Source organism: Paralichthys olivaceus, chromosome 10 (genome assembly GCF_024713975.1).
Source record: "Paralichthys olivaceus isolate ysfri-2021 chromosome 10, ASM2471397v2, whole genome shotgun sequence".
Taxonomy (NCBI): Eukaryota; Metazoa; Chordata; class Actinopteri; order Pleuronectiformes; family Paralichthyidae; genus Paralichthys; species Paralichthys olivaceus.
The window spans coordinates 15,069,032-15,091,673 of NC_091102.1; positions in this window are offsets into that span (position 1 = coordinate 15,069,032).

Here is a 22,642-nt window from a genome sequence, read left to right on the forward strand (position 1 = left end):
GCGAACAACCACCATAGACAGACAGTGTAGTATCGATCACGTCTGCAAACAGCATCATATCCATCATGTTAGAGGTGGACAGTATTGACAGGTGTGTGTGCACTTACTGCACTAATTTCTCAACTCACTATGACGAAAAGAAAAAGCATCACGCCATTTCATCACTTATCAGAAATGCCAGATCTTAGATTGGCTGATGTTAGCTGCTGTTTCCCATCTCCAGGGGATAGTAATTGTCATTGTGGAGGTAAAAAGGGAGATGCTCCTCAGATCCACAATATGGCGTTGTCTTTGACAGGTGGATGACAGCGAGGAGGAAGAGGGGGATGTTGCGGTACAGGGTAGTTCAGCCTCAGACCACACACACACACACACACACACACACACACACACACAAACACACACACGCACACATCCACTGGCCTGTCTCCTGCCAGCAGACCACCCCTAATCGAGATGGAAGAGCGCTGTGGCAGATCGAAATGCCTGCAGATGACAAGGTGGGAATGTATTGGCTCCTGTACCCTTGTCATGTAGCTCCATCTGCACCAAACAGAGAGGAAGACAGATGGATTATGGGGCAGGAAGCTGGGTGGTACAGGCAGACCGTTAGGAGAAGACAGACCGCTGTGTGTGGAAATACAAACTGTTAGAATTCTGTAATCTTTAGAAATGAATAAATATGAATATGTCCACTAAAGCATAAATCACATTTTCCTGAAGCTAGTCCAGATTTGGATTTGGATTTAGAATCAGGTTTTATTGCAAATGTATTGATACTGAAATTATCAGTGAGGTTTTCTTTTCCTTTGTTCAAGCTCTCTCTCTCTAGAAATGACTTGTTCAGGATGGAGCCAGTATTCCTGCAAGTGAAAACAAGCTCTGTTAGCAGTGAACATATCACTGCAATGGCCACGGCTGCAGGCGCTGGAAGGCATACTTACTGTGGAGGGTATCCTATATCCACCTGCACACCCTGCGCTGGTGAGACCCCTGGCAGTCTTTTACAGGTCAGCGATCTCCCATTACCGTGTGGGGATCTGAACCATGTTTTTAACAATCCTTTTCCCTCCCTGGCTGGGCTCAAGCACCAGATAAGACCTTAATGTAGGGCATTCCTATGAGAGGGATAGTATTGTGACTTTACACTGACAGGAGAGATCATTAATAGTCCGAACAGCAGCACACAGTTGACGCAGATCTATCAGTCCTAATTATTTTTAAGCAATGACATCTCTGAACCTTGTACTAATCCAGGGAGAGGATGAAGACAACGGAGTTATCTAAGGATTTGCATTAAACTAATTCCAATTAAATTCTCTGACCCAAGTTTTGAGGAGTAGGGGAGTTGTCACTCTCCCATGCCAACCTCATTGTCATTGGCAGCACATTTAAAGTAGAGGGCTAATGTTTTAATTAGTTCAAGGATTCTGTGGAAAATGCCATGGTGTTTATTATTCAAACCTTTACGGGAAAATACACTGTTGGCGGTTGGACTGGTGTGTTTTACCTGAGGTGACGTGGTGGCAAATGCTGAGAGGCAGGTTAATGCTGTTTCCCCTCCTTGGGCGATTAATCACCTGGTCTCATAACTACCTGCCAACATAATCATCCAAGAGAGATAGGGAAACTCTGCCAATAGAAAACCTGGGAGACAGCAGGAAAAATGTAGCAAAAAGAGGGAGGGAAAAGAAGTTAGCCCTGTGCATTTAATCATGCCACCACTTAATATTTTTGTCATTGTCTGCCACTCGGTTTGTCTGCCTCTGATTTTTTCCTGCTTGTCCTTTATCTCAGAATTGCTTCATTCATGGATTTTTAACCTTTTAATTCAGTTGAAAGATGATATAAAAATACTTTTTTTTGTGATGGAGAAATTGTGGTTTGATTCACTATGTCAGAAACGGCCCCAGATAACTTTGAGGGGAAAATATAAGACTTCAGCTTCCAGGAAAACGTGTTCCTGTCTTATGAAGAGAATGTCAAAAAGAATCAGGGAAGGTATGGTTTTTATGGCCTAATATATTTCCCATCTGTCTTGTTCCCTGTCAGTGAGACAGGTTTGTGGGCTTGCTCAATAACGTACATAGCGGATGCATGTCAGATAGAGTGAATGCAAAGCGAAGGAAGGCTTTCGAAAGCGACATGTCAAATTGAGATCGAAGCAACCTCATTTTTTCCTGTTAGCCGGGCGCCTCTCATCGACATCTGCTGATGAGAGTTTGTCTTGGATGATGTCCTTCATTTCACCTCCCAAGGTCTCTCTTGGTACTCCCTCCCCTCTCCTCCCCTCTAGACTCCTTTCCCTGCATAGAGATCATAAATTGCTGAATATAAAGCCTTGTTTCCAGTCCGTTAGATGCGGCAGCCAATGCCAAGGGCCTTCATATCCCCTTTTGCACCTTCAGAGGCACTTAGATGGAAAAATCTGCCTCCCTCCCCATACACCCTTGTCTCTGATATGTGCATGCATCACTCAAGCAGCAACCCCGCACCCCAGCTCAAACTGCTTGCACTACAAGGCCACGATGTAGTGGCACCATTTATTGTGAGGGGACGCAAACCATAGATTAACAAATGGCTTCACCAAAACACAATATTCACCTTTCCTGACAGTTTGTCCTGTAATGGTCCATTGTCCAAGATGGTTTTTCCTTCATGCTCATACAGAAGCTTCTGTATTCATCATATACAATGAATGGAAATTATTGATGGAACTGGGCACAGTCCCGTCCTCCATGCTGTCATGAACATAGTGATTTGTGTATGATAGATTCATGGACAGAGACTGTAACCAGCTCCAATCATTCCTTTGAGACTCACGTCTGGGCCACACTGGGTGGGTGTGCAGCATGTGATGGGTGTGTTGCAGATCTGCTGCATCTCACTGTCCCCTGTTATTCACACAGGAAGGGAGACTGCTGTATGCCTGTAGTGGAGCTGCTATAGGCGATTTCTGGTATGATGACTGTATTTTCTTTACTAAATGTAGGTCTATGTACTTAACCAAGTGCCAGGACGCTACATTGTGAAGCTGTCTATGTTTCAGTCTTGCAATAACAATAAAAACCTTGTTAAAACAAATGAATGGATTCAGTCCACAGAAACTATAGAGTGAATATACTTGCGAACGTGCACAGGAATCTTTGCAAATATTTATGTTTGTGACATATTTGACAGATTGACATTGAAACTGTGGTGATAGATAATTTTTACCGTATATTTTGGGGAGAATCCGATATGGAACATGTAGAAAAAAGGCAAGACAATATCAGGAGATGTGCCTGACATGGCCATCTCATGCAGGCAGTGTGGTAGCTCTAACCTGATAACATGTGTGCAGAACTACAAAAAGGCGTAGTTCCGCACCATCCTGTGTGGTGCGTGTGTTAAGCTTTGTAGTTTATCTTAGCTGGGCAACCACCTCTAAGGAAAGTAACAACAAAATTGTCTCTTATAGACATTTGTCTATAATGAATATCTCAAATCTTCAAGGTGACTTGTCATCAACAGTTCTTCAGTTTGACTCTTCTTGATTTTTGTTTAAGCAGTGTTCTCTTCAGCAGATTTGTCTTGCTAATAATGAACTTGAGAACATTTTTAAGTATCTTCAACCCATACCAACATCAGCTTTACAGTTCAAGTTAGGTTGGATTAATTCGCCACTGACAGGTTGGCTAACCCCTGCTTGCCGTGACCTTCAATGGTTCACATGCTTTTTCCCACCTATACTGAGAATGTTTGAATGGTAAATTCAAACTGGACAAGAGGATCTGACCATATTCACTTACTTCCCTGTTGTATATCACATGACAAACAATGCTATAATATGTGAGATGTTCTCATTGGCTCTCTCTGAGCTTCTGCAACCTAGAATGATCTATAACACCCTCATCTTTTCAGGATTGTAGTTCCAGCTTGATCTGTCACTAAAATCAGGAGCTTTACTGTGCATGTAATAAAACAATAGACTCAGTGCTCGTCACTTCACTTTGCTGAACATGGTTCTTATCACTTTGAACAGCTGTACAAATACAGGATCCACCCACACCGGTGTTTTCACTTACTGTGGCTGTTAGTCCCCTTTCCAGTGTTGTGTGGGTGTATCCAGACTGTGCTTGATTGATAGCTCCCAGACTCCTTTTCCTCACACCTGTTTGAGCAGAACTTTTATTCTGTCGAGTAGGGTTCTGCAAATTTATCACAAATTTAGCCATGCATGTGTTGTGCTCATGCAGAATAAGTCAACCCCTCACAGATCATTCTTTCCAGATCATCATTCTGCAGTCCAATCAAGACTGGATTGCTGCTATGGACAAATCTGACACTAACTGGCCCAGTAATCTCCATGAATGACCTCAGCCTAAATTGATGGTTACAACAGATTCTAGCTTTTTTAACCCTGCCTGGGTCTTCTCAATGCTAGTGTTGCCACGAGTCTGAGTTCAACCGTGAAATATACAGTATATTAAGACATTTGATATCCATGCACAAGACAGGTGACAAAGAGAGACAGTTTACTGGGTTAGGGTTAGATTTACTGGGAATTGTCACAAATCAGCGATCAGAGCACAACTCAAATGCGGCATGACCTCTGTAAACCAATCGCTGAATGCATACATACACACAACACACTGAACCTGCTTGAGTCTGTGCGCTGGTGTTTCCAGATGCCTGTTTAAAATGGTAGCTCTTACAGGTCCATAACAAACAGGTGCTGCACCACTGCTCCCTGCTGAGCACATAGTGAACTGGGTTCTCATCAGACTGTCATTGTGAGACAATGTCACTGACAAAGAAAGAAATAGTCACGAATCCTACCTAGCAAAGGCAAGTGAAGTGTTCAAGTTTTTGTTTATGCACGGACTCGTCTTACTGAAAGGTGGCCTTAGTATTAAGTTGGTAGAGCGCCTAAGCTGAGAGTCTTTTGTCTTTCTTAAGCAAAGACTGCTTATTCAACAAGTAAGCAAAGTACCACAGACGTTTCTATCCATCCCTCTTCAGTATTGAAATATCAATGTTGAAATGAAAAGAAAAATAGGAGCATAATGAACAAGTTAGCTCAATGGACCTGATATGTGTCATCTATTAATTTTCATTAAAATGTCACTGAATGATGTAGACATTAGTCATGTATTTCTCTCACCTTATTTCAAATGTCTCCCTCAACAGACTGCAGCTGTGTATCTTTTTCTCTGTGGTGGCCTTCTGTCATTTATCATAATCTTTCTTTGAGACTATTCTTTGTACAACACTCTTTTAAGGTGAAGTCCAACCAGGGCTGTAGGCACAGGCCACCGAGGTGGTTGCACAGCGTGCCGCCAGCTAAAGGGATGCAAAAGAACAGGAAGAAGTATTTTGCTCTTGCTCCTTATCTTCTTTAGAAAGTCTGCCACTGACAACCAGTGCACCTCTTACATAAACACTGAAAACCTACAAATAGGAGACTACAGACAGACTGCAGAAGGACATGCTAGGGATGTTTACATAATGTTTTCTGCTCTTCTTACTCAGTGGTTGCATGATTTGCAAACAGCACTATGTGAGAATCACATCTCATTACTTGTGTCTGTTTAACAAAATAAAGTCTAAAATTAAATGTATCCTTGAATGAACTTTCTAAACTGCCCCACTGTGCTCTGTCAAAACACAGAAGGAATGGCGTTGAGAGTGAGTGACCTGCTGAGATCCACATTTTAATAAAAGTGGTGGTTAGTATAAATTTGAGTCATATGTCATAACTCTGCTTTTAGTTTGGCAATTTGTGAGCGCTGATGTTAATGATTATCTGTCTAAATCATGTCCAGACATTCCTGCAACAAATATTCACACTGACATTCTGTCTCTTTGTAAAACCAGAGTAACTGACTATATTCAATTTAGGTTATTGTGGCTATGGTTGTCAACAATCATCTCTTCATAGATGGTCAAAACATAATCTGTGAGTAACCCTTTAGTCTGTCTCTTGGGCTGTAGTTCTGCCTGGCTGGATAAACATTTGTCTGTTTTTGTTCCATTTCATAACATGCTGTTCATTCAAGGTGATTTCATTTTTAAAGTAGTTCAAGTTCAAATAGAAGGGTACCTATCTTAGGCCACACTCTTGATCGTATGTTTTATTTGCTTTCTGTTGATAATATTCATGCTAAAGATGCTTTTTTTTCTGATCACATGCTTATTGTATTCACTATCACCTCATCTAGTTATTTGTGAACTGTCAAACAATCTGGTTATTATTTCCATTACATACATTTTCTCCCTGCAAATACATTTTCCACTGCAACCTCTAATTCCTCTGCTGCTGATCTTCTCTCAAGCCCAGATAAATTAATTTCCCTCTTCCATTCCTCCTGTTAAGCTTTCCTGGACTATGTAGTCCCCCTCAAATATAGACATACTGAACTTAAATCCCATCAGTGGTTTGACGATTCAATCCTTTCTCCCAGGCAGGCTTCTCAGAAAGCTGAGCGGAGATGAGGAAAAAAAGATTGCCTCTTAGTTTCAAATGAAATATTCAAATACTGTTTGGCTAATTTCCAATCAGCAGCCACAAAAAGCCAGTGCTGAATACTTCTGTGAGATAATCAGCAAGCGTTCACAGACTAAAAATTCCGTCTCACATCATAAATTCTGTCCTCAGTCTGCTCTACCTTATCATAAAGGATACTTTTGATCTAATTGGCCATCACATTCAAGTCTCATTCAAATAATCTGTATTATATGTATTATCTCTGAGCTGCGTCTTGATGAGCAAATCAGGTCTGATGTTGCAAACAGTTAGTTTCATTTAGGACTATTTTCCAATCTTTTATTTCAGTGGTATTGGAAATATTATTATTAATGCGTCATTACATCATGACTGAACTAAACCCATATATGTGGGTATTCTTCAGTCTTCATTGTCATGCATCTACTCTTTTTCTCTTATTCATTTTAGAATCAAAAATTTAAGACTAACCCTGATTTTTATCAAGACTCTTAATCGTCATTAGAGTCACTAACCTTATTCACTGGCTCTCACTTCCTTGTTCACTTATATCGGTCAACAAATTTTTGTCTGCCCTCAATCCCAACTGACACTTGATAATAAGCTGACACTTAATAATAATAAATACTACATGTCACAGTTTTGTGCTCCCTCCGTTTTTGTTTTTAAATCCATTCTTATAACACATTTTTATTCACTGGCATTTTTGACCAGCACATTTTTTTAGCATTTCAAATGTCCATCCTTTTTTGTTCCTGGTTGTTTACTGATGTCACCTTGGTTATTAATCTTTGATCATTTGATAATAAACTGATCATTTTTATTTCAATATAAACAACTTAGAACTTACTAAATATGGTTAAAACATAAGAAGGAGTGTGTGTTTGTAAACCTACCAAGTGAACTTGATACTGAGAGTACACTGAATACAACTATACTGCCAGGTGGCAGATCCATCGCTAAACCCCCTCAATCTGCTTACCATAATGTGGATTTATTATTCTTACAGTATCTGCACAAATCATGTGCTTTCGCAAAGTTTTTCAGTTCCCCCTGTCTTGCTTTTGGAAAATGATCAAACTCTTTCCGACCATCAAAACAGCAACAACAGAGGTTCAGCAGCACTTGATGTCTTATAAATTCTGTAGACATCCGTCTTCTTGCAGAGACAGATGTCTGCAGGTTCCCAAACAGAGCAGGGGTGAAAACGAATGTTGTGTACCAGGCCTTGTTTAACCCAGGTAAAAAGGCTCATCGACTGCTGCCTCACGGCTGTTTACACTTTCTCTATGTTTGGCAGCAATATGTCATCAGTGTTGCCACGGCTCTGATTGTTGATATGATGTTTTGTCTGGGTAAGTTGTCATGCCCTATACATGAACTCTTGGTAATGTCAGCGGGAGAAGACAGTCTGTTGAGAGATTCTTCGGTTGTATTTTCGTTGCTCAGAGTCGACAGTGCTGAACAACACATAACCCTCAGTAGGATTTCTCTTTATAGAAATAGAAATAGACAATCCAGTTGTCAGTGTCTTAAACAAAATGATAATAATAAAACGTATGTTAAATTGAGACTGTCTGATTTATTTTAACAATGTTCATTTTCATATATACCTCAATGTGGTGTGTTAAGAATGCCCCGTATGACCTCCAGTAGCAAGGTAATCATACATTTTTTTGGCAAAGGGAGGTGCAGTAACATCTTACTGTCAAGCCTGAACTACTTAGTCATCAAATTTTCCCCACCTTTCTTTCAGGAATAAAATGCCCTGCCATGCCTGCTGTAAGACTTTAAACGATATAGCTGTTTCATTTGCAATCCCACAGGAATTACTCATTTCCTTTTCAACATTAGCCCCACTGCTGGCATTAACCCCCACTCAGACTCTATTAAAGTCATGTAGGACACAGGTAATTTAATTCATAAGCCAAGATTACATCGGAGTTGCTATATGGCCTAATGATGAAGCGTTATGTTTGAGTTTCGGTTAATAGGATTTTCTAATAGATGACAGGGACCAGGTTATTATCAGCTACTAAGGAGCACAACTCACAACTGAACAACACCTTTTTGCCAAGAATCTCACTCTCATCTACTGGCAGGCGAAACCAGAACATTGAATATTCCTCTGCCAATGAAGATATGTTTTGTAACTCTTAAAGCTCATCAAAAAGAGATACAGTTTACACTTTCATGAGTCTTATATACTTGCATGGTTGTTAAGCAATACATCCAATGGAGGGAAGTGCAGGGTCCAGAGTCTCTGAAAACAGCGAGCGGCTGTGAAATATATTTCCTTATGACTGAGCGAAGTATAGATTTCTTTCCAAATCGCAAAGTCTCCCCTCAAAAAGTTCCTCCATTGTTGAAATTTCTTCCTTGTGTCGTGTGGTAGTTTCACTTGAACTATTGGCTACGCTGTCTCGCGCGATCTCCGTCTATTTCGTCCGCATCTTTAAGCTTTCAAAAGACGTGGACAAATACGGGCAAACAAATGCAGAGTACTCAGTCCGAGTCCCTATACATTCATAACGTCTAGTATAAATGAACCTTTACTTTAGTAACAGTTAACAGGACACTGTGTTTTTTTGTTCAAAAACACGCTTCACCATATTTTGAATACTCAACAAATTTGCAGCTACACAGTGCAACAAGAGTGTTCTATCCTGAACCAATGATCTGCTTCTTTGAAACACTGTGGGCTCAGCTCAAGGGCATTTTGTCAGGGGGTGTTTAGGAAAGGAAGACTGTGCCTCAGCACTTACTTTTCCCCAGGCCAGGAACTCAGCTGTAGTCTTCCATTTACAAGACCTCCAGGTCTTTTCATTTGGGCAGGAAAGAGTAACTTAAGTGTCTTGTTGACATGTATTATCCATCTAAGCACATAATGGTCATTAATACGCATGCTTATTCTTAGAATCAGTTGGATGGAGGTTCAGTTACCTTACTGATTTAGAAAAATAAAAAAGTTAATTTGTGGCTGACAGATTTCATGTTTTTACCTTGTTCTCTACTCTTGCTTTATGTTTTTCTGTCTCTTTTTCTGCCTTTTATTCCCTCATCCCTCAGAGTAGACAGGTATGGTTGTTTTAGAGCTCAGATAACCCTGGAGTTTCACCCCTGAGGTGTAGGAAGAGAGGTGTTGACACACATTAATAACACCCTCTTTCTCTTTTCTCTGTCTCTTCTTCTTGCTCTCTTTGGGCTGGCTGCATATCAGCAGCTTCTTTTCCCATTTATCAAACATATGAATAATAATTACACGCTGTGCTAATTCATTGTTTCTCTCTACCAGTATTCTTCGGAATTCATGCATACTTAAACTGCTATTATTCTGATATGGGTCATTTCATGGCGACAATAGGCTCTGCATTGCCAGGTGTTTGGTTTCTCTTTGGTCTCCTTGGACGTTTCCTCGCCTGCTGGAACCATGGATCCATTTCATAGTACAGCATCAGCAGAGAGGTTTGCAGAAATATGCATTTTTCATGTCCTCAAGAAAGAATGGGTAATTCAAGAAAAAAAAACCACTACCATTATCAAGGGCTGCTGAAAAATCGTTAAATACTCATTTGTGTTTAAACAATGTTGTTCTGCGATTAAATGTGTTTAGAGAGCAACTTTAACATCATTTTATAATGTGAGTAACAGTAATTGTTTAATGTGTTCAGTCATTTTAAATGGTACAAATATCACACATGGGTAACTATATGATGCTTTACCAACTGTTCCACATAAGCAGTCCAGAGAAGTGGAGCAACCTTGTAAATTGCCTTTAGTAATTTAATTTTAGCAGTTTTCATCCATGTTAGTATCATATGTACAAATAGCTTTATAACACACATAGAATAGTTGTTAACTAATACATATATATTTACCTCTGCTTATACTTGTACAGGTCCGTAATCAATTATGTTTGTCGACCAGGCTATTTTTGATTTAATATTTATATATAAACAATTCAAACTGAATTCATTCATCTATCCATCCATCCAAACAATCCTGTTGTTCCCAATTGCAACCATCCCCACTCTCCCCTAATCGACAACCTCTGTAGATATATGATTATATGTTATCTTCCACACGTATGCATTTATAATTCAAAACAGCACATTCCATGTGTTTCGGCCCGTTGTCCAGACATCTGTGTTTCAGGTCACTGAAACGTCCTAGAGGTCCCCTATTTCAGTTTTCATTATTGATGTGTACACAGAGATTTTTTGACAGAACTGGTTATAACTTTGTATGTGTGGACTAATTGTCAACACCTATTGTAAGTACTTCATGAGGTGGGTTATACTTGGAAACAAAAACATTAAATGACACTAAATACATGAGACTGAGACTGGTATGTGAAGACATAATGAGGTTTGACAAGACGATCCCAACTCAAAGTCAACTGGTTTTGAACCATGTCATTAATTCTTTGTCAGAAGTTGACCTCTCTCTAAGCCATTGTAGACAAAAAGTCCCGAAAGTGCAACGGATAAATCACTGCACCAACCTTTTCTCATCTAAGATAACGAAAGAGAATGGTTGAACTACCTTGAACATTTTGTACTCAGTTATGAGTTTACATCATGTACAGTTCAACTTGTTCTTCATGGCCTCGATCTGAACCCTGTGTTTATCTCTGCAGCATCCCTCCATCCTCATTCTGCACATTTGAACGGAAGCATGAGCTACTGATTTGCATAATCCAGAATGTTCTGAGCGATTGTGTGCATGCACTCTCGTGTGTGTGTATTGGGATGAGCATAGACTTATTCTCTGGATTCCCAAATCTAATTATCCCAACTGGCCTGGGGATGCCGCCCTCTCAATGAGCGAGAGAGGGAAGCTGGTCACAGATGAAAATGGAGCAGACAAAAACCAGCAGAGCTACAAAGATAGAGAGACGGAGAGGGAGAAATATAAAGAACACACTGCGTGCTTCAAAAGTGGGTCACTGTTTTCTATAACTCCATCCATTTTTGTGGAGAGTGACAAAATAATGTCCAAAACTGGCTGACCCAGCCAATTATGACAACTCAACTGCAACTGCAAGCCACAGTTGGATTTTGTGAAAAGGCTGACTTCTTTAAGCTGCTTGTGATTAATTGTACCTGGAGAATAACAGCACACTAACTGCATCAAACACTATTGATGTTCATGTCATCCTTAAAACCCAAGCAGTTTTGTTGTGTTTATTTTAACTTGATCTTAGAAAATAATTTGAAAGCTCCACTTCTCTTTCAGAAATAAATAAGGTATTTCAACTACGTAAAACAGATGACTTTAAAAAAGAAAATAGATGTAAAATGCTAACATATGTATATAGTTTGAATAATTTTAAGGTTCTAATCCCCCAGTGCTACCATCAATAAAAATACACTTAGCTTAACGCTGTACTGCTAAATCATGACGGCCTTTAGTCACCAATTTGGCACTCAAATCCACCAATAGTCAGCTGATCTGAGATCGTGTGCAGGCTCATAGGGAGTGAGTGCAGAAACAAACAGGAAGTTAAGTCGACATTCCTGAAATGTAACACAATCCAATGAATATAGAAACTCGACTCAAAACTGTTTCTAGAAAGTTGACGGTTAAATAAGTTGTCAGACAAAACTGTCAATGTATGCATGAGCAGTGCATTGTAGGAAACAACACCACCAGATGTGCTTTTACTCAGATGATGATGAACATAAGACGCTTCATGCTGCAGCAAAATTCCTTGTCCGTCTGTGTCTTAATCCTCTCTTCAACAGAGTTATAACGGAGACTCCGCAGACAGGGTGAGCGCAGGCTGGCAGCAGCAGACAGACAGGCACTGAGACTACTGAGAGCCGGAGCTTGGCAGAGATCCGATCCACAAGAGACCATCCTTAGATCAGAATACTGCCTTCGCTTAGGTATGCAGATCCACTCCTACCCCACCTCCCTAGCACCTCTCTCTCCATCTTCTCCTTGCCCTCCTTCAACCTCGGCCTCCCCCTCATTAAAACTCCTCATTCGGTCATTCACACCTGTTCGCACAGTAGTTGATTTGGGACAAGCGTCCACCACCAGAGCAGATTTTTTCATCAGCTGCAAATTCTCTGCGGTGATGCCGTCCTTCACTCACCTGCAGTGCAAAACAATGATCGCAGTGTGTGGCTGGGTTTAAGTATTCCAGTAACTGGAATGAACATACAAGTATCTGCAAGTATATTTAAGTGAGTATGTAAGTCAGTGATTTTTTTCTATTAACATTGATATTTGTTTTATTGAAGTGGAAGAAGAAGGTGTTAGTACCATACATTTGAAAGTGAAACTGCCACATTTTATAGGTACAAAAATAGCCACTGTAAAAATCTGAGCGATCACTGATGGTGATCGATCAACCTTTATGGGTGAGAGACAAGGTACACCCTGGACAGGTTGCCAGTGTATCACAAACATACAGAGATAAACAACCATTCACAGTCTCCAATCAACCTGCATGTCTTTGGACTGTGAGTGGAAGCCTGAGTACCCAAAGAAATCCCACACTGACATGGGGAGAACATGCAAACTCAACACACTCCAAACAAGAACCTTATTGCACTGAGGTGGCAGTGCTAAGAGCCACACAACCAATCTGATGTGTAGATGGTACTTATGTTTACCATGTTTGCCATCTTGGTTAAGCCAAACACAAGGTTGTAAAATTTGATCCTTAGGGGATCCCAAATGTCTGCACCAAATTTAGTGTCAGGTCAGTTCTTAGATGGTGAGATGTTTAACTTGATAAGTGAAGACTCTGGCCTACAAGGATTTGAATCGCTGAATCCTGATGCACAGGAAACATGAGGGGAACAAATGGCACACCTTGACATATAAAAGTACAATACGCTCTAGGTGGTGGTATGCGTCAGCCTTTAACTTAACCTTGTTTGAGATAAACCAAAGTCTCTATTCAACTATCGCTCTTAGCTCTCAATCGCTATCGTCCTTTTACCCTGACTGTATCTATACTAATAAAGGTCTCATCAAAATAACATGTCCTAAATGTAGATTGTAACCTTTTGGAAGTGGCAGGAAATGAGATTTCCCAAAATACACCACAGAAGCAGGTCAGTGGAAGTAAGTGGCCAGTTGTTAAGTGTCCAAACTGTCATCCGTCACGCAAAGACATATCCTGTCCTGCCAAGGTCTAGTCATCAGTACATCATCCTGTCTCACTGCTGATGTCCTCTCTTTCTCTTCATAGTCTGTAGCTGCAGTCGCTCTCTTTTTGACCCTGATCTACCTTTTTCTAAAGATTTTTCTTGAGAAAGCTGACAATCACTGATCTACTCGGACTCTATTCATCTAGTCAAAACAAATTAAGTCCCAGAAGCCTCCCGAAGCTGCTGTACTAAAAGCAGAGTCCGCTGTTGTTTACCTGCTGCTGCTTTCATTCACTTTTATTTATTTTATGTTTTCCACCTTCCTTTTCTCTATTTCCCGTAGTGCCAATGCATTTTGTAGCTGTAGTGAGACTGTGCAGTGTCTTCTAAAGGTAACAGATCAAATTGCTAATGTTGGGGGGTTGCAAGTGTGACTCCTATTTTGGTAGGGTAGCAAAGCTAGGTCTTTGTGTGGAGTAGTCAGGTGGCTATGGCTGAGGGGGTATAGAACGTCTTCTGACCAGAAGATCAGTGGTTTGATCCAAGTCTTCCCCATCTGCATGCCAAAGTGCACGTTAAATATATTTTTCTTAAATATTGTTACTGTCAATTAAGGTAGGTCTTATTACACTGACTAAGTTAGGATTTAATTAGTTATTTGACTCTATTGAAATGGGCTGAAACATCATGATTGACAGCTGAGACTGGCTCAAAATTGGTCAAGCATGTGCGTATAGGTTTTGGCCCCATCCTCCAATTGCTACTGCCAGACCCCAAATGTGCAAGACGGTAGTGTTAGTATTCTGGATATTTTGGCTTGATTTCTAGATAATTGGAAAAAGTGGAGACACATAGGCTTCATCTTTTTATACAGTCTATGATTTACAACAACAAATAAGTTTGCTGATGTCGACATATACAATATATCAGTCTACCCCTGATTATGATGGATTCTTATCAAATCCCACACAAAAGAATGAATTAATTATGATCGTATAGCTGTTTTTGTGATAGGGGGTGTGACCTGAGGTGCAGACTAAACAAGATGATGAACCGACTAAGAGATTGTTTTTAGAAAGCTCTGCATATTTGCCATTGTTTAATTTTTCATGGTAAAAATTCTGAAAACATTATCATTTCCCTTCTAAACACTGCTGTACCTCATTCCACTGCACACTGTCTAACTAGACCGTTCCTGTCTGCGTCTTGTGTCGCAGTGAGCCAGTGACCTTACTGTGAGTTTATCTGCAATGAAACTGTTATCTGTGAGTGTGTAGACGTAAAAATTCATATCCTCATTACAGAAGCTCTTTCCAACACCCTTTCCCACTCGCCAATTTACTCTCTGTCATTTCTTCAAGTAATTGGTCTTTAATATTCAGACCTGTGTGTGGCGTTATATATTGCAGTCAATACATTATTTGACAAAGCCAGACTAGGCTCAGGCTGCTGAGGAGGAAGCCGCTGTAAATTTAATAAAGGAAATCTAGATGCTTAAAAGCTTCTATTAATCATCAGCAGACAGCCAAATTATTTCACAGCATTAGTGAATCCAATAAATTAGAGTCATTTGCCAATATGTCTATTGACAAGGAGCAGAGTGAAATAAGCTTTTAATGTTTTAGATTATTTAGGGTATGAGGGTATATGGGGACTTGTGTTGTGCCTCTTGTATGACTTTGTTTCAGTGTGGGCACCGGTCGGAGGTTTAGACCTTGAGAGTAAGGACATTTTCTGCAGAGTGTGGACATTTTGGCTGGTACTCAATTTTTCAAAGGTTTACAGGGAATTGGTTTTAGGTTTGAAGTGAGAATTGGGTTCAGGTCAAAGTCAGGGTAAGGCAGGGGCAGGTTAGGCATACAGTTGTGATGGTAGAATTTAGGGTTGTGTGTGTGTGTGTGTGCATGCAAGTGAAAATAAGTAATAGTGAGAAGAAATATTGGCAGTACCTAACAACATATGCTCATGCATATTATAGAATCCCAAAAGAAACACTATACTTGCATGGCCTCCAACATTTCTGGTAACTGCAGCAAACACATCTCATGAACTCAGAGCTATGAGGTTGTGAACATCACAAGGGGCGTTCCTAACGACTCTGCTCGTGAACATGGTTACACAACCGTTTTGAAGGTAGCAGTTGTTAAGCAATTCCTTCTTTACGTTTGATTCTTCATGAAACATCCACATTCCAGGTATGAGCCAAAATAGATATGTTGCAGTTAATAATTGAATTGGTGATGTTTATCTCATGAGTCTAAACATCAGTGAAGTCAGTGGCCTGTATTTCTGCAGTGGTTGCATCTTCTGCAGTGGGAAAACCCTTTGGGTCGATGTTTTAACCCAACGTCCTCACCTTAGTCCCACCTCTCCACCTTGCTACAAATTGGAGGGCACGTGATTTCCTTCATTGGCACTGAACATTCAGACAGTGGTGAAACCCACGTGACGAAGACACAGGAAGTTTCCTTTTTGACGTTACTCTTAATATTCTGAGATTCACCATCATTCAAAATTAAATGCTACTTGCCTTTCTTATATCCTCTAAAAGACAGCAAATAAAAAAGCTTAGAAAAACAATTGGTCTCACCGCTCTTTTCATGCTCAGCGTCTTTCTCTGTGCCCTCTGCACCCCGCACTTCACACCACTCACAGATTAGTTCCCCCTGAGTGGTGCTCGCTCCAGGAAAATGGCCTCATTAATAGCCAACGAAGCCACGCCGAGGGCAATCTGACTCTGTCTGCGATTAGGCCGCACAAGGCTCTTAATCTGCCGAGCACATGATGGACACTGGTGGAGAAATTGAAACCGTCCATGGCAGGGCAGCTCTGTTATTATAACATAAAGAATGGTTATTAAAGTGTCTGCAGTGTGGGGGAGTCAATCCCAATAAGCTCCAGTGCTGCCTCTGTTCTCTCACTCTCTGTGTACTCTCTCTCTCATTTCCCTCTTTCTTTTTTTTTACTCATACTCTCTTTCAAAACTCTCACTTCAGACTCTCCTCCATGTGTTTGCCATCAGAAGGGTTGTGAGGATCTTGAAACATCAAGGGCTGATTTATATATAGTATGTTGTGAAGTACTATTTGAATGAAAGTGTTTCTAACTTTTGGGGACACAAACCAAGCTAGACAGCTGACTATTGCACAATTTAATACGTCCAAAGTAAGCTTTTACATTAAATGATGTGTTTATTTTAGTAAACATTAAATATCTACTTGTACAAAATTTGTATTTTGTATTTATGTATAAGTTTATCCTTTAACACCAATAGCATCTTTTATAAACCAATACAAGCAAAACATTCGCCAAAATAGCTGACTGGGCTATTGCTATTCACTGAAACAAATTCTCTATCTACAAGCAATGTATATATATTTCCTGTTCCTCCTGTTGTGCTAAATCGAAGCTAAAATACCTATGTCATGCGTACTTTGACTTTTTAGTGTTCCATATGACTGCATATGAATATGGTAGCCAGCCACCAGGGGGTGATCAAAATGATTTGGCTCCATTTTTGAGGAGCTGACATGTTTTCCATCTCTATATACAGTTTATGTTGCTTCCCACTGATTTTTGTCAACGATAAAACTGCACACTCCCTTCTTTTCTCTCAGCAGCTTTATATTTGAAGTGGGTCACAATATCAACCTGTTGTTGCTTTCATGTTCTTTTCTACACACTGTATGTTATCTGATCTCCTGCAGCCAGAGCAGTTAAGTGGATCAGCAGGTCCAGTCTGACACTCAGAATCACCTTGTCGATAGAGATGCTGATATATAGAACCTGATGGTAAACATCTCTAATAAGCAAATAATTTTCACCGAGCACCAACATTTAAGTTTAAAGATACATTTACTTGCTTTTAACCATATCTCCACACAGATCCATAAATAGGTCACTTGATAGCACGCAGTTGTATATGCCGTGGAGGTCGTAACCTATCTGTTGTCTCTGTTCAAGGATGGTCGCAGGTGCATGGCCTCCTTAATGCTTCTCAGCTGCCTACTGACATCTGATCTATGACTTTGACCCCTTCCTAGTCATTGCTGGTGCCAGTTTATTTCAGAGTCTGAAACTGTTGTCTGCTATTTCGGGCACTGATTTATCTCCAATCCCTTAAGAAGACAAGATATAGTTGAAGACTCCAAAAAGTTATACCTCGGCATTTGGTCTTGAATTATAATGTTATGTAATCTGTTTTTAAAGGTCAAGGAACTTCTTCATTGGAATATTTCATAAAGTTGCCACTCCTTTTAACAAGTCCCCTTTTAGTAAGAAGGTGAGAGTTACTTTTTACGTACCTCGACACTGCAGTTTATCACAAGGACATAACTTAGGAGGCAAAGCTTGTATTTTGTATTTGATATCTTTTTGGAATACTGCAGAATGGAAAATGCCATGTGAAAACAATACTCAAAATTATAGTAAAATGAGCCGAACAAAGGATTTGCAAGGCTGTTTGTCCCTCTGGTTCAGTGAGAAGACCAAGCTTTCTCAGGTCAAAACTTTGGAGTTTAACACAGTAGTTTGATTATGACAACTGATGATCTTGTACACATGTTCTTCATGATCCCCAGGATTTGGACAGTAATATTCAACATACTGTGGTCCTCGTTATCTGTTAATGGTTCGTTTAAGACCCCTGCAGACTGTTGCCTCTCCAGATTGCTTAATTTGTCAACATGCCAGGGCCTTGCATACAATGCATAATTACAAAATGATTTATGTGTGGAGCAGCTACCCTATAGAACTTGCCTCATCGAGTCAAAGTATTGGTGATGAAACTGCGTGAAAGGCGTCAAGCGGCTGAAGATTTGTTTAAGGTTGTGTCACCTGGCATAGCAATGACGGATTTGCAGTTGATCACCGAGAGAGTTGTACTCTCTTGATCAGAGCGTTACGATGGTCACACTCAGTGATCATAGATGAGTTATTTACCCCCCGCAGAACAGAGGCTTTAGTGGAACTGCAGCAATTCATCACATGCCTCACGGCTGGAGATAAAAGGTTTCTGGTGAGACTTTCAGGAATTAGAGGAAACTCAAGCTTCTAGTTTTCTCTAGGTTGTCAATTTCAAATGTAATTTCCACTTCTTTACATACAATACATGTACCTTACCTGAATATGCGGTCTACAGCAGTTATATGAAACATATAAGTGCAGTTAAGGCTTCTGAGCATGAAAGCCTTACTTGCATACAAGCCCACTTGGTGCCATTAAACATTTTTGTAGGTCACAGCAGCCTGATTAAGAGTCTAGCTGGCCCGATTGGCATTTGATTGGTGTCTATACTATGTGAAGACAAACAGGTCCACTCTGGCTCGTAAAACTTCTTCGTTAGGCACAGACACAACATCCTTCAGCACAAATTTGGACTTTGCAGAGCACATTGTAAGAATCATGATGAATCACACTTGCAGCTTTATTGCTAGAGCACCATCTCTGTCCATATGCCTGCCTCTGTCAGTCTTCTATTTCTTCTGCCATGCAGCACCAACTCTGCCTCCAAAGAAACTTTAAATTTGAAGCATTTATTTTTTATATTTTTCTCCAACAAATCACCTGCTTATCCGGTTGTCTGGGACATAGATGTTAGATACACTTTGTTATTTATTATCTATATCTTAGCAACTGGTGAAGCTTAGCTTAGATGAAGGTCTACTTGGAAATTGTGATGACATTTGGGTATAGATGTGTAAAGAGCCATGTAAACTGTTTTCTAGTTGGTTTGTTTGTGATGCACAGAGGTGACCATAAATATGCAAAGAGCAACTGTGTCGCAAACTGTCCCCAATCTTCAAATGAGATGTATATTCCAAATGTGCTGTAAACATGTCAAAGAATGAAAGAAACCAGGATGATATTGGCATATCCCACATTTTAATACTGCAAAATTGGTATGTTACATAAACATATCTTACAGCATAGTATCCAGTATCCTCCTTTTTTGTAGTTAAGTTGTATCACTCTAAATGTTAAACAAAAAGTTACTCACAACAACACTATGGAGGTTTTATTATTCTCTAGAATCTGTTTGCAGTTATCGCCACAGGAAGTTTACGTCTCTAGAGGCTCAATGTTTTTATTCGTTTTTAAATCCATAAGTTGCGCATTAACACACCAACATTGAAAAAAATGTTTGGATAAGACAGTGACAATAATTGAAGTCCACCTACGGTCCAATACACACAGACCGCCATGATTGCATCTGTTGCATTTGAGTTATGTGTCGATGCTTGTGCGTTTTGTTTGCTTGCACTGTAGTTTGTGGGTACATTTGTTTGTCCATACACGTAAATGTGTGCACATGTAAACAATTTAATCTGACACACAGCTGCCTCTGCAAGTGTGTGTCTGTGCACATGCAAGAAGATTACCTACAAGGTGAACCCTGCTCAATTAGGAAGAACAAACAAAATGTGTGTCTTCCTCCCCGTTGGAGCAGCGACAGGTCCTGATCAATAGCTGCCTCTCTGGGCAGAGCTATTAGCAAACAGCGCCAGGCCTAATAACTGAGGGCTGACCTTTTAGTTTAATGCTTTCTCTGCTCGGCTCCAGGCCCCAGTCACAGTGCAATGGCTGTGTGGCAAGGAGAAAAGGTGAGTGTTGTTTTAGTAGTTTGTAAATGTAATGCAGATTGATCACTGTCTTGTGGCTGTTATTGTTGTTCGTCAAGGCTGCAGGGAATAAAAGGGACAGGGCTGAAGTTCTATACGAAAGTGATTCATGGACCTGCCTGTCTTTATTTATATTCAGTTATGGTGTGTGTCTATAGAGGGCCTGGCATCTTTACACTTGAAGTCATTTCCATCTTTCATGCATAAGTATGTGCCATACATCACTTAATTTTTTCCATGGACAGGAAGGATATGTTCCCTATAAGAATATATGCGGATACTGCATTGACGTTTACCCAAAATGAAAAGCTTTATGAAGTTAATAAAAAGTAAATGACATGAAGTTAAATTTAAACTACGGGACATCACAGGCTGTTAAAATGCAAAAACTGTGACCTTTTTGAAACAAGTGACAATGGCACAGCATTACTCGGTTTTCAACCCAAACGTATTTCATTCCCCTGGCAGTCCTTCATTCTGTAACTCGCACACTTTCCCTGCTGCTTTTTGAGGGAGTATTTTGCATTAAGCCACAGATGGACATCTCCATTAGGAAACCCCTCGCTGGGCTACATTATCAGCTGTCCATCAAGCACCAATTCTCTCCCTGATCTCCACCTTTCTGTGAGGATGACAGAGGAAAGTAGAGGCTCCAGTCGCTCTGGCAGTGAAAACCTCTGCTGCGAGATGAGCTTATTCTTAATAATGATACCACTTCTATGGGTTCTGTCGTTTTGAGGGGTGATGGGTTGACGATGGTCCAGGAAAACTCCCATTTATCTTGATGATAAATTGTTGCGTGTTCGAGTGCAGGGCAGCTGGCAAACAGCCTTGGGTGTTGATACAGTTTTGTATAACTGTGTTTGACAAGCACGGCCTGCAATGAGTTCTGTGTGGATTCTGCGGCTCCTCCTCTATGACAAGGAGAGCTTGTTGATACACATCCATTTCTACATTAATCGTTTCTCCCAAACACAACATTCAGTCCCACACTGTTTCCCAAGTGGAAAAGAAATGAACAAAATATTAATTCTAGAAGCAGTGGGGGTAACATTACATCCTATGGATTAGGTTGCAGATGAAGTAATTGAGGCCACCATGGCAGAGGGTATATTCTGTTTCATATTGAATCCTACTCGGTTTATGTTACTTATTACAAATTAGACTGCAGATTAAGTGTACAAGTCTTGCTCAAGGTAAAGCACATTAAATCTGTTGAGGGGAAATCAATTTTTTTACTGATTTACAACCCCAAGAGACAATATTGCACCATGCAATCTTCAGGAGCTTCCGAGCCACAAGGCAGGAAAACGCATCTCGGTCAACTTCCTCCTTAGTCAAAGTTGATCAAACATTACACATTGCACATATACAAAACCACCAACCATGCTTTTGTATGCTAATGGTTGCTGCCTTGAGCGTTGGTCTCTGTACCTGATTCCACATACATCCTCATTCACCCTTTTCAACTGCTTTGAAGCCAAACTCATTTGCATGCAGCCAATTTGAAGCAGGAAAATGAAAAGCCAGACTCAAGTTGGATTAGATATGACAGTGCCCCAGAGGCATTGGCAGGTAAACAGGTACTTCACAAGAGTTTACACAGTCATTTACAGCATTTTCCATAGGTAGAAGGACCTGCTAATTCAGCATTCTTACATCAGCGATGCTTTCTTGCAACTTACTTTTGTGCTAAGAAAATGGAGGTGGTTGAAAAAGAGGACTAACAAACAACAGAGTTTTGAACTGAAAAGAAGCACAGGCTATTCTTACACTGTGTATACATTCAAGCATACGTGCATAAATGCATACATATGTACGTTTTTTTTTCCCTGCGTCATGCTACTGTTTGGCCTATCTCTCTCTGGGATTACAAGACAGTCCTGAATGTAAAGATTTACCTTTTCTTTTGGTTTTTCGAATACAAAACTTGTGGAAGAGAGACATTCAGTTTGTTTTAATCTCTTCACATATTTACACAAAAAAAAAATTTCTTGTGTAACTTCACCCCAGATTTTTTTTTTTCAGATTTTATTCACTAAATCTCATTCTTTATCAAGACCAATAACTCTTGCACGTGCACTTTTAATAACTATTTTGTATGACACAAAAACAAAGTGAAATTTTGGATGCATATTTGTTTTAGAGGGTCACTTTATAACAGCATTTGAACTTGAACTGTAAATCTTACTGAACGTCACTGTACAGGCTAAAATCATAATCACTGAAATCGGAGCCCATATTTCATTTACATTTCAAGGTGTTTGTACTCAAGTGTATTCAAAATGTTTTAAACAATGTAGGTAAATAATTAATATGTCACTAACTTGTCAAAGAAACTGTCAGATTACGAAAGATGTTGAGGTCACATCCATCAAAATACATGTCCTGAAAATAAACTGTGCAAATGCAGCTGTGATGTTTGT